Source organism: Capsicum annuum, chromosome 12 (assembly GCF_002878395.1).
Source record: "Capsicum annuum cultivar UCD-10X-F1 chromosome 12, UCD10Xv1.1, whole genome shotgun sequence".
Classification (NCBI taxonomy): Eukaryota; Viridiplantae; Streptophyta; class Magnoliopsida; order Solanales; family Solanaceae; genus Capsicum; species Capsicum annuum.
The window spans coordinates 72678580-72691048 of record NC_061122.1 but is presented as its reverse complement, the minus strand read 5'-3'; the positions used below and the strand labels follow the sequence as shown (position 1 = coordinate 72691048).

The 12469-nt window shown below is 32.5% G+C and overlaps 1 long non-coding RNA gene across 1 annotated transcript; it reads left to right on the top strand.

Annotated features, from left to right (window-relative positions):
• Positions 1-5615: 5615 nt before the first annotated feature.
• Positions 5616-7051, top strand: LOC107855160. The gene is made up of 2 exons (XR_001670179.1): positions 5616-6550; positions 6626-7051. It is a non-coding gene; the product is annotated as an uncharacterized LOC107855160 (long non-coding RNA).
• Positions 7052-12469: the final 5418 nt, after the last annotated feature.

The window sequence follows — 12469 nt, the reverse complement described above, 5'->3', positions numbered from 1 at the left end:
TAAAAAATGAGGTTCAAATTGAAGAAAAACCATTTTTGAGCTTTACCAGGTAAAATTATTGAAATCCGAGTTAAAATCAAGAATCAGAGTTGTTTTAAAGGTTAAATTGATGAAAAACTAGTAATTATAAGATAAAAATATTATTAAAGTGAAAAGGAGTGAAAATAAGGCTTAAAATCAAACCCTAAGATTTTTGGGGTTTCGAGAAATTAATTAAGAAATTACTAAGAAAAGAGTGAATTCTTACCTTAAATGCATAGTAAAATCAAGAAATATATGTTAATCTAGCTTCCTAAGCTCCCACAAGCTTCACTTATAAGCTTCCATACAATTTTAGGGTTTAATTCTCAAGAGGCAAGATGAAAAATTGGCAATATGGACCCAAAAACTATTTCCATAGTGCAGAAAATCTGCATTAGTAAGGAAAGCGCTGCTGTTTTTCTTATTTTAAATCCAATTCGGACTTCGATGGGGTGTCCAAAATTCATTCGGAGTTCGATATATACAAATGAACTATGTAATCACACTAAATTCGATGTTTCGAACGCGTTGGCAAATTTGAATTTTTGAAAAAATATCATTTTCCAAAAGTGAACCCCCAAAACCTGAAATCACGATTTTTCAAACCGAGGGTCGAAATGAGATTTAAAAGCCGTAAAATCACACCAAATATGCTAACATACTAAAATCGACATTCCAAATCTGTTGGCAAAGTCAAATTTTCTATCCAAGGTTGTTTCGGCCAAATATGGATCCCACACCCATATTTTTAATTTTTCAACTTTCTGATCAATAGATCAAAATGAGCTCGGGTGCATCGGGACCCGAACCATAGGTATACCTAGAATAAAATTGATATTTCAGAGTTTCTGGTGCTTTCCATTCGGCCATCCATCACACGAATTAAAAGATATCCTCATAAGTCCAAAATAAGGCACTCAAAGCCATCAAAAACCACAATATCGCATAAATGCTACCAAAATGCATCGAAAATCATACCAATCACTCCCACACCCTAGAAATACCATAATGCGACTACGGAGGGAGGTAAAATAGTTAAATCACACAAAATTACAAATTTCACATATTTCATCAAATTTTCAGGTCGTTACACATCTTGTCTTATTTTAGTTTTGCTTTTATATATATATATATATATATATATATATATATATATATATATATATACTAATTGAGGATCATCTCTAATCTTTTAAAAACTTCATCAATGATTTGGCCTCTGACTTTCAAATGGAAGAAGTTTTGAATCTCAGTCAGAAGGTAAAATAAATATTATCTTAATTAAGGGAGTAAAATTTACTTTTTATTTTTCAACTTGGGTCCCGGATCAAAGTTGGATACTAGGTCCTAGATCTCAGGTTAGGATCAGGGTTGGGAGTTGGGTGAGATCGAGAGTGAGGTGTAAGTGTTGTGGAGGTCAAAAGTTAGATCTTGGGTGGTGGTTGGGAGTCAGGTCTCGATTGTGGTATAGAGTCGGATCTCGTGTCAGTTTAGGATTCAGGGTCTAAAGTTGTGTTTACATCTTGAGTGAGGGTATAAAGTTGGATCTCATGTTAGTTCAAGAGTTGCGGTCTAAGTCGTGTCATGTCTCGAGTGAAGGTTGAAAGTCGAGTTCGGGTCCTAGATTAGGGTCGGGGTTGTCAGAAGTCAAATCTCATGTCGGGTGTTGGGTCTAGGTTCGGGTCTAAGGGTCGGGATCTGGTCCATTGTTAAATTATTTGTCAATATTATACCTAAATAGTTTTGGAATAAAATTTGTTTCTTACTAACTAACACTAGAAAATAAGTAAGAAAACCACTTATTTTTCTGGACAACATTTTCCTTCATACCATACATATCCTAAGTTCGAGTTAACTGTTTTCATATTTTCACTTATTTATTGAAACTCAAATGAAGGAACATTGCCTATTGAATTAGGTCTCTGTATATTCCCACAATACAATAAAATAACCTGCGGTAGAAATTTAGAATAATGCAAGCATCAACTTACAAATAAGTTATTTACTTTTTTTATTACTTTAAAAAATACAAAATATATATTTTTTTTATTGAATAATACTAGTAAACACCTTCCCTAGAGTTAAAAATAAGACATCACTTATTTTTTTCAATATTTTCTGCCACGATTAGAAGACCTACTATGAACGCAAAACAAAAGTGTTTTACAAGGAACATAATAGTTGAAAACACAATGGATTTTGTCATTCTTACTTTACCAAAGAAAATGAAGCCTACTATTCCCCAAGAATTAATCTTCAAAATATTTTCATGGCTTCCTACCAAGTCTTTAATACATTTCAAGTGCATTTTCAAATTTTGTAATTCTCTAGTATTAGAATCAGCTTTCATGGGTGTACATCAATGCCGCTCTATCACTCATATGGATGGAAAAAAGTTTTTTATTTGGCAACACAAGGATTACTACACTATAGAGGAAAAGGAAGAAGGAAAAGCCTCGTGTCTTCGTATTGAAAACTGTAGTGAAAATCTTTTGTATGACCATATAATATGCGTTAATGGTTTGTTTTGCTGCTCGATGAAATATGAGGAGTGTGTTCCTATTCGCAATCCTAGTAAAAAAGTTGTAACATATCTTCCCCGCTTCATAGTGTTTGCTAAAATAGGTTATCCCGGGTATTTCTATTGAATGAATTTTGATCAAGATGAGAAGAGGTATTCTTGGATTCTTACTTTAGGTACGGATAAATCATGAAGAAAGATAAAAGTTATTATTGATTTTGCTGGTACACATAAAAATGCAGTTTACGTTAGTGAAGTTATCTATATATCTATAATCTATAATCTATAATCTATAATCTATAATCTATAATCTATAATCTATAATCTATAATCTATAATCTGTAATTTATAATCTATAATCTATGTCTATATCTATAATCTATAATATATTAAAAGTGTGAAGACCCTTAGAAAAGTAAATTGAACTTTTTGCCCTTCAATAAAAGATTCCGCAATAGACAAAATAATCTTTTCACTCTTTTCCTCCAATTATTATTTTATTAAATTAAGGACTTCTAAAATATATGGAAAGAATCCTAATTAAATAAATACATGAAAAAAATTAAAAATTCTGAAATACATAAAACATATGGCAAAGAGGTCCTATAATATATGGAAAGAAATTAAGAGTTCTAAACTATGTAAAATACATAAAATATAAGAGTCCTAAAATAAAAAAAATCCTAAAATATATGGTAATAAATTGAAAGTCATGCGGGCAATGGACATGCCTAAGCAAACATAAAAATGAAAAAACCCCAACATGAGATTTTTTTGGAGGAAGAATTCTAATTAAATTAGTACATGAAAAGAAAATTAAAAATCCTAAAATACACAAAACATATGAGTCCTAAAATAAAAGAGGTCCTAAAATATATGAGAAGAAATTAAGAGTCCTAAACTATATGTAATATCCATAAAATATAAGAGTCCTAAGATTAAAAAGGTCCTAAAATATTTGGAAAGAAATTAAGAGTCGTAAACTGTATGTAAAAAAATCATCACCTGGTTATATTGTAATTATGCAGGCAATGATCATGCCTAAGCAAACACAAAACCCCAACATGAGATCTTTTTGGAGGTGAGATTCTCTTTTAGTTGCATATATATGTGTGTGTGATGTTGATATATATGTATATGTCAACAATATGTATTTCTTTAAAGTATTGATTTGTATTAATACTCTTATTACATATGATACCAACTTAAGTATTTTTTTTATCAGAACCTTTACCATTAGTTTGAAGTTATTATCTTTTACGTGTTGTTTTGATTATGTCCTTAATTTAATTGTGTGATTTGTAATTTCTATTTATTCTGGTGTGGATGGCAGGCAGGCCTATATTTCTACTGCTATTTCATCTGCAGCTCTTACCGTTGAAGGAATCAGTCTTGCTTATTACGTATTTGTTTATAACTCATGTATTATTTGAAAATATTTTTTTATTTTTTATATAATCCTAATTTTTAATTTGATTTGGAAATCTTTTCTTATTTGTAATATACTTCAAAATTTTAGGAATTTTACGTGGAGAAAGAACTATTGTAAATTAGAAGTTTGTTACTTATTTATATTTTTTAATCAATTATTTTTTTTTATAATTTTATTCATTTAGCTACAAAGAAAACTAATTAAAATAGGATTCGGGACTTCGCTCAAAGTTGGGTCAGGAATCGAGTTTCTGGACCGAATCTTGAGTCAGGATCGGGAGTCGGATCCTAAATTGAGTTAGGGTCAAGATTGAGAGTAAAAGTTGAGTCTCACCTTAGAATCTGTTGGGAATGAAGTTTGTGGTGGGGTCTCAAGTTGAGAGTCAAGGGTTGGGACTCGGGTTTGGGTCAAAATCAGGGTCAGTATCGAGAGTTGGGGTTAAGGTAGAGAATTAGGTATCGGGCCAGGAGTTGAGTCTCGGGTTAGAGTCAGGGTCTTAAGTCGGTAGACAGGTTTGAGAGTCTAGTATGGTATCATAGTATTTTCCAGATTATACCTAAATGATCTTGGAAAATCATTTTTTTCTTATTAACTAAACACTACAAAATAAGTAAAAAAATCACTTTTCCAATAAAATTTTTTTTTTTAGGAAAACATTTTCCTTCATTTAAATTTCCAAACACATCCATAAGTTTTATAATATTGTTAGGGATTACACGTCGAACTAGTTGAATTATATACCAGAGAACTCATCCATAATAGCCTTTGATATTAAATATGAAATATTCAGAATTATCACAATGTGGAATTTATCGGAACACACATGGTATTTCTATCACTCTAGAAAAGTGAATGGTAAATTACCAATCCTGGATATGATGAATTTGCACCGTGGACACAATTATATGGATCTGTGGATTTTAAGGAATGAGATTAAAAACATGATGAGAGAAGCACATCTTTCAAATTCCTCTAGAAAGGATAAAATTTTGCAACTGTTGTGATGGAGAACTTTCATTCAAGATAGAGAGAGTTGAAAATAAAATATGGATATAAGTGTCAAATTGATTGATTATAATTGAGGGTCCTAGTCAAATAAATTTTGTGTACTAGCTTATGATAATCTCTAGGGACAAGATCAAGATTTGATGCATCATATGATATGGATGCTGATTCATTTCTACATTAGTTGCTCCATTAAATAAAAGACTTAAGTCATCGACAACCACTTTTTCTCTCAAAATTTTACTTAAACCCCTCAACTAAGGCCTGTACCTATCATACCCCTAACCCACTCTAAATTTGATCCACTTTGGCCCTTTTTGCCCACATGGCAAGTCGCATGGGATTCACTCGCCTTAAGAGCGTGAATGAATTTCAAATAATATTTTAAATTTATTTTTCTAAAAATATTACTAAATAAATAATAATTTATTAATAAAAATAAGCGACTCCACCCCCACCCCTTGTTGTTATCTTCTTTACTCCATTTCTTAATAGATTTGGAGTTTGCAATTCTTTCTTCTTCATCCATTTCACTTCTAATACTTATATCTTCAATTATTTCTCCATAATTATTCTTGAAATTAGTAGAGTTGTTATTATTATTATTTAATTTTTCTTTAACATTAATTTTGGGATTATTTTTTTGAGAAGTTCAACTTACTTCAAATTGGATGTGTTCTTGAGATAATTTGATGGGGATTTTGTAAAGTTCATGTCCTCCATAATATTTTCAATCAAATTTAGCTGCTCAACTTAATTCACTTTCACCGAAATATCGTCTTCGACCAAATCGGTATGTGCAATACCGACAAAACACAATTAGATGAATTCAAAGCAATTTTTGATGGGGCTTTTGAAATCAAACCATTCCCATATCCTTTTCAACTAATTTATATTGTGAATTTTGAATCAAATCCATCGAATTAATTTTTTCCTCTAAATTTGGCAATTTAGGGCTAGAAACCATAAATTCTAAATTAGAACCATTAGGATCAGTAGAAATTGAGGGTTTTACGATATTGTCATTCCTTACCTACCCAATAATCAATTGGTATTGATTTTGGTCGATTTAATTGGCAGTGGTTGGTCGTTACTCTTTCACCTCTGTTTGAGCTTGAATTTTTGGAGATAGAACCAAGGGTTGCAAACAAACCCCACTGGTTATTTCACCTTAAATCTCACCAAAATTTGATCGAATTTCATTGTGAATCTTTGATGATTTTTGATCGTAAATGAAGATAAAAGAAGAGTGAAAATGGAGAAGAAGAGTGATGATGGAGGAGAAGGATTTCTTTATTTATTTATTTTTAATTAAATTTTTGGGTAATTTCTGACTCCTTTTATTTATATCTATTAATCAACACAATTCTGCCCCAAAATATAAAATGACCCGATCCAAACATGGTATATGAAAGGTTTCCAAAAAAGTTTCAGTACTCTTTTCTTGCCATTTTCGCCGCTTCTCTTTAGTGTTCTTCTCAGGTATCAACCGAAGGTTTGTGTTATAACTGCTATGGATAATTTTCCAGCTCCATCGTGTTCCACCATGCTCTTGCTCTCATCTTCACCAGGTGCTAGTATGTCCTTGCTCATCAATCTTTTTGTTTTACATTTTGTCAGTCTATTCTGAAAAAATAATCTACCAGGTGGTTGGGCTTCATCCCTCTGATGTTGGAAGGTTCTGGCCAGAAAGTTCTTCTTCAACAAGTACCTCTTCCATATCTTCCATGAATATAACTCTTAAAGGTGTTTGTGATGATGTCGTTGATGATGTCGTTTGTCTTTCCTCTCAAGTATTGTTGTTCTACAGATCCTGGGAAATGTGGCCTGGCATGAAGGAAAGCTCCATCTACCCTTGTTTTTTGTGATTTTTGGTTGCTAGAGCATCCAGTTAGGATTTTCACAGTATATTAGATGTTAAATTTACTCAAACATTATCTATACCCCTGCTTTGTTCTCGTGGGACCCCTAGCTTTCTATCTGCTTTAATCGACTACCTGCGCTTGTTGTAATTAGGCCTATACATGAATCTATCTTATTTTGATCCTCAGATTGGGGATTTGTGTTTTATCCATGTTGATTTGATTTCTAATTCTTGATGGTAGCTCAATAAAAATATGATATTCTGTACTTAGCTGTGCATCAATTATTTTATTTTCTGATGCATCTGCTACTGTGTTTCTTATGCTGTATCTTTGCTTGAATTGTATGAGTTCTTCCCCTTATGTGTTCAATCGGTTTAACTAGTTCCAATGGCACTTTCCATATGTTATCAATCATCCGCATAAGAACTAGTCAGTCTATCTCTATAACCACTTCCTTAAACTCCTTCTCTTGTAAGTACTGTAAAGCCTCTTTTATGGCTTCCATCTCAGCTTGTGTATTAGAAGTGACCCCTAAACCTTTTGCTTTTGCATGCACCAAATCACCTTTATCATTTCTAATACAAAAGGCACACACACTCATTCCTATATTACCCCTGCTTGCACCATTCGTGTTGTACTTGTAACTATTTTCTCTGGAAACTTCCACATATTACAACAATAATGTAATTTTGGTTTATATCTTCTCATTTTACTTACTATCTCTGGCCAATTCTCTTTCTCCATCTTCATCCAAGGATAAAGATTTTTTTTCAACTTCCTTATAATCTCTTGAACTTGCTGTAGCCACTCCTCATATCTAATATTTCCACCATGTTTGATTGTATTCCTTCTTTTCCAGACATTCCACATCATGATTGCCGGCATGGCTTTGTAGCTTGCTTCCAGCTTTGTTGTTGCTTTCATTGTCCACCATGTCATTATAATTTCTTGTAGGTTTATCTCTTCTATGTCAATACCTGTAAAAACAACAAACTCCCTCCATAGTTTTAAAGCTATGGGGGCTCTTAGAAATAAATGTTGCATAGTCTCTTCTTCTTTCTCCTCATAACACCAACACCTGGATACTACATTGATCCTCATTCTTTTGAAATTATCATCTGTGGCTATTCTTCTTTTCCAAGCTCTCCAAAGAAAGAAATTTACCTTGAAAGGTAAACCTTTAGCCCAAATTATTTTGAACTCTTCTCTCCTTTCCTTTTTGTTTCTTAATATTTCCCAAGCTGGCTTTACTATGAACAGGCCTTGAGTATTACCCTTCCACCATGGCTTATCATTTGTTCCTGTCTCTGGTGGTGTAGTATTTTCCATGATATGTAAGGTCATGTGATTTTATAATCTGCTTCTTAACATCTCCTCATCCCACTCTCCAGTTTTACAAAAATCCTTCACCTCTAGTTCTTCCACTTGAACCATGTCATCTTCCACAAAATATAAGTCACCTTGCTTTGTCCAATTATCAAACCAGAAATTGGAGTTCCCTGATTTCAGCTGCCATCATATGTTATGTTCAACTTCTTCTCTAACTTCCACCATTTTCCTCCTTACATGTAATGCACCCATTCCTTTAGCTAAAATTGGATAGAACTTCTTGCAATATATTCCACATGAAATCATTCCACAAAAATGAGTTTGAAACTCAAATTCCACCATAGTTTAGTAAAAAGAGCTTTTGACACAGTATGCAAAGATCTTAGACCTATACCCCCTCGTCCTTTGGGTAACATAAATTCTCCCATGACACCCAATGCTTATTTCTTGCACCTGCAGAATTAGCCCAGAATAATCTAGCAAATATTTTGTGAAGATGGGTAATTACTCTAGATGGTGGATTCATAGCTGATAACAAATAAATTGGCATTGATTGAAGAACATGATTAACAAGAATATATCCCCCCCGAAAGATAATAATTTTTTGTGCCACATTCTCAGTCTTTTTAGAACCTTCTTGATAAATTCCTCAAAATGTCCTTTATTCTTTCTCCCATAGAATATAGGGCATCCTAAGTATATAAAAGGAAACGTACCCTGCGTTATTCCAATAATCCTCTTAATTTGGTTACTAATCCCAACAGGAACTTTCTTATGTAAATACAAAAAGCTCTTTTCTAAGTTGATCATCTATCCTGAAACCCTTTTATATTCCCTTAAAACATTCATCATTTTCTTCATAGAACCAGAGTGTCCATAACAGAAGAGAATTGTGTTATCAACATGTGACAAATTATTGATTTTAGGACTCCATTTTGGTAAACTATAGCCCTTGAAATCTGGATCTTCAAACAACTCATTTAAGTTCCTAGAAAGTACCTCTGCTGTAATGATAAAGAGGGTAGGAGATAAAGGATCCCCTTGCTTCAGGCCTCTAGATAATTGAAAGAAACCAAATGCTTGTCCATTTATCAAAACTGTATACAAATTTAATTTTCTTTTTTTTTTCAATTTAATATATTTTAAAATAATTTTTGTACTCATATAGACACGTGTCACTATTTTATTTGTCCAATTGCCACATCACCGCGAGTGTAATTAACGCACTTTAAATTTGTAGTTGATTGTCAAAAAAAATAACCAACTGGTTCAAATTCAGAGGGGTAGAAGTGTTTAATAGGTACAGGTCTTAGTTGAGGGGTTTAAGTAAAATTTTGGGACAACTTAAAATGGCCATCGATGACTTAATCCTAAACAAAAAATATTATGATTAATTATCACTATTAATATATTTATTTGTTGGTTGGACCATTAATTATAATTTTAATTTAATAATACACCTAAGAATTGTTGATTATGGAAAAAATACATGTTTTAACTTATAAGTAATATACTTTTAACTGAGGATAATCTCTGATCTTTTGAAGAGTTCATCAATGATTTGGCCTTTGGCTTTCAAGTGGAAGAAGTTTTCTATCTCAGTCAGGAAGGTAAATAAATATTATCTTAATTAAAGGAGTAAAAGTTACTTTCTACTTTTTCATTTGGGTCGGATCCTGGGTCCTATGTCTCGTCAGAATCAGGGTTGGGAGTTGGGTTAGGATTAAAAGTCTGGTGTCAGGTTTGTGGAGGCCGGGAGTCAAATCTTGGGTAGTAATTAGAGTCGACTCTAGATCAAGGTATAAAGTTAGATCCCTTTCCAGTTTAGGAGTCAGGGTCTAAAGTCATATTTAGGACTTGAGTAGAGGTATAGAGTAGGATCCCATGTTAGTTCATGAGTTGGGGTCTAAGTTGTGTCATGTCTCGAGTGGGGGCTGAGTGTCGAGTTTGGGTCTAGATTGGGGTCTGGGTTGTCGGAAGTCAAATCTCATATCGGGAGTTGGGTCCATGTTTGAGTCTAAGGGTTAGGCCTGGTTCATTGTTTAAGTATTTATCTAGATTATACCTAAATGCTCTTGGAACAATATTTGTTTCTTACTAACCAAACACTATAAAATAAGTAAGAAAGCCATTTATTTTTCTAGAATGAATTTTCCTTCTTGCCATACAACCCTAAGTTAATTTTCAAGTTAATTTTTTTTGGATTTTCACTTCTTTATTGAAACTCGAATAAAGGCACATTGCCTATTAAATTAGGTATCTATATATCCCGCTATACAATACAATAACCTGTAGTAGAAATTTAGAATAATGCAAGCATCAACTTAAAAAAAGTTATTTACTTTTTTTTAATAGCTTCAATAAATACACAATAAACATTTTTTATTGAATAATAATTGTAAATACCTTCCCTAGAGTTAAAAGTAAGACATTACAAATTTTCCTTATATTTTCTGCCACGATTAGAAGACCTACTACAAAAGCAAAATGAAAGTGTTTTAGAAGGAACATAATAGTTAAAAGCACAATTAATTTTGTCATGCTTACTTTACTAAAGAATATGAAGCCCTCTACAAAGACAACAAAATCATCAATTCTTCAAGAATTAGTCTTTGAAATATTTTCATGGCTTCCTACTAAATCTTTAATGCATTTCAAGTGCAGTTTCAAAATTTATAGTTCCCTAGTACTAAAATCGGCTTTCATGGATGCACATCACTTTCGTTCTATCATTCATACGATTGAAAAAAAGTTTTTTATTTGGCAAAATAAGATTTTTTACACTACCGGAGAAAAGAAAGAAGGAAAAGCCTCGCGTCTTCATATTGAGAACTTTAGTGAAAATCGCTTGTATGACCATATAATGTGCGTAAGTGGTTTATTTTTCTGCTTGATGAAATATGTGGAGTGTGTTGCGATTTGCAATTCTAACATAAAAGTTGTAACATATCTTCTCCGCCTTAAAGTGTTTGCTAAAATAGGTTATCCTCGGTATTTCTTTGCAATGGGTTTTGATCAAGATGAGAAAAGGTATAAAGTTTTGATAATAGTTAAAGAATATTCTTGGGTTTTTACTTTAGGCACAGATAAATCATGAAAAAGGATAAAAGGTATTCTTGATTTTGCTGGTACACATAAAAGTTCAGTTTATGCTAGTGGAGTTATGTATATATTGAATTATATGACGGAGAACGCATCCATAATAGCCTTTGATGTTAAATATAAAAATTTCAGAATTATTACATTGCGGAATTCATCGGAACACACATGGAATTTCTATCACATTAAAAAAGTGAATAGTAAATTAGCAATCGTGGATTCGGTGAATTTGCATCGTGGACACAATTATATGGATCTGTGGATTTTATAAATGAAATTCAAAAAGAATAATGAAAGAAACGCATCTTTCAAATTCCTCTAAAAAGGATAAAATTTTGCAATTGTTGTGATGGAGAACTTTCATTCTCCAGGACAATTGGTCACATCAATTCATTTGTTTGTGTTACGATGTCACGAGAAAAAGATAAAGAGAGTTGAAAATTCAAGCGCTCACACAAATTGATTTTATCAGTGACATTTATAGTTATGTTGAAAGTGTCTTTTTTTGTTGGGTTCAAGTTGAATATGTAAATGAAAATGGAGGAAATTTGTAGAGGGAAAGTTAAATCACCACTAAAAGGAAAGTGTGTTCACAATAAGGAAAGTTTATTAATTCTCCCACATTGATGGGAGAAAAAAACTTTCATGTGTTCTTATTAAGAAACACAACTCCACATGGATAGTGAGGAAAGAACCAAGAGGTGCCTCGTGCTATTGTCGTCGTTGTCGCTCGAATCAGATTTGATTTGGCAAATGATAGATCGATGAGATTAATTTTTTAGATAAAATTTATTTAAAACTTTAAAAAACAAGTGATCCAAAAAATTCAAGGACAAAAACGTTCATGCATGCAGTGCAAAAACGCTGAAATGCAGCCTCGGAAGGGATACAACCATTTGAGGAAATGACATATTATTTCAAAAAAGAGGTGACTGTTCGGTCGGATGTGACTTTTCAGAAAAGACACAATGTCTCGAATGGACAAACATGCTATTCCAAATGGATACATCTTTTCAATAAACCATTTCTTCCTTTTGTGAGAGGCACTTGATGGCTATATAAACCTGTATTTTTTCCATAGGTAGTAACAAAATTTTTAGATTGAAAAAACACTCTTCTACTTCTAAAAACTCATTGTGATCAAGATGCTGTTGAGTGTGTTCACTGAATTTGATAGTTTGAGGTTTCACTACTATC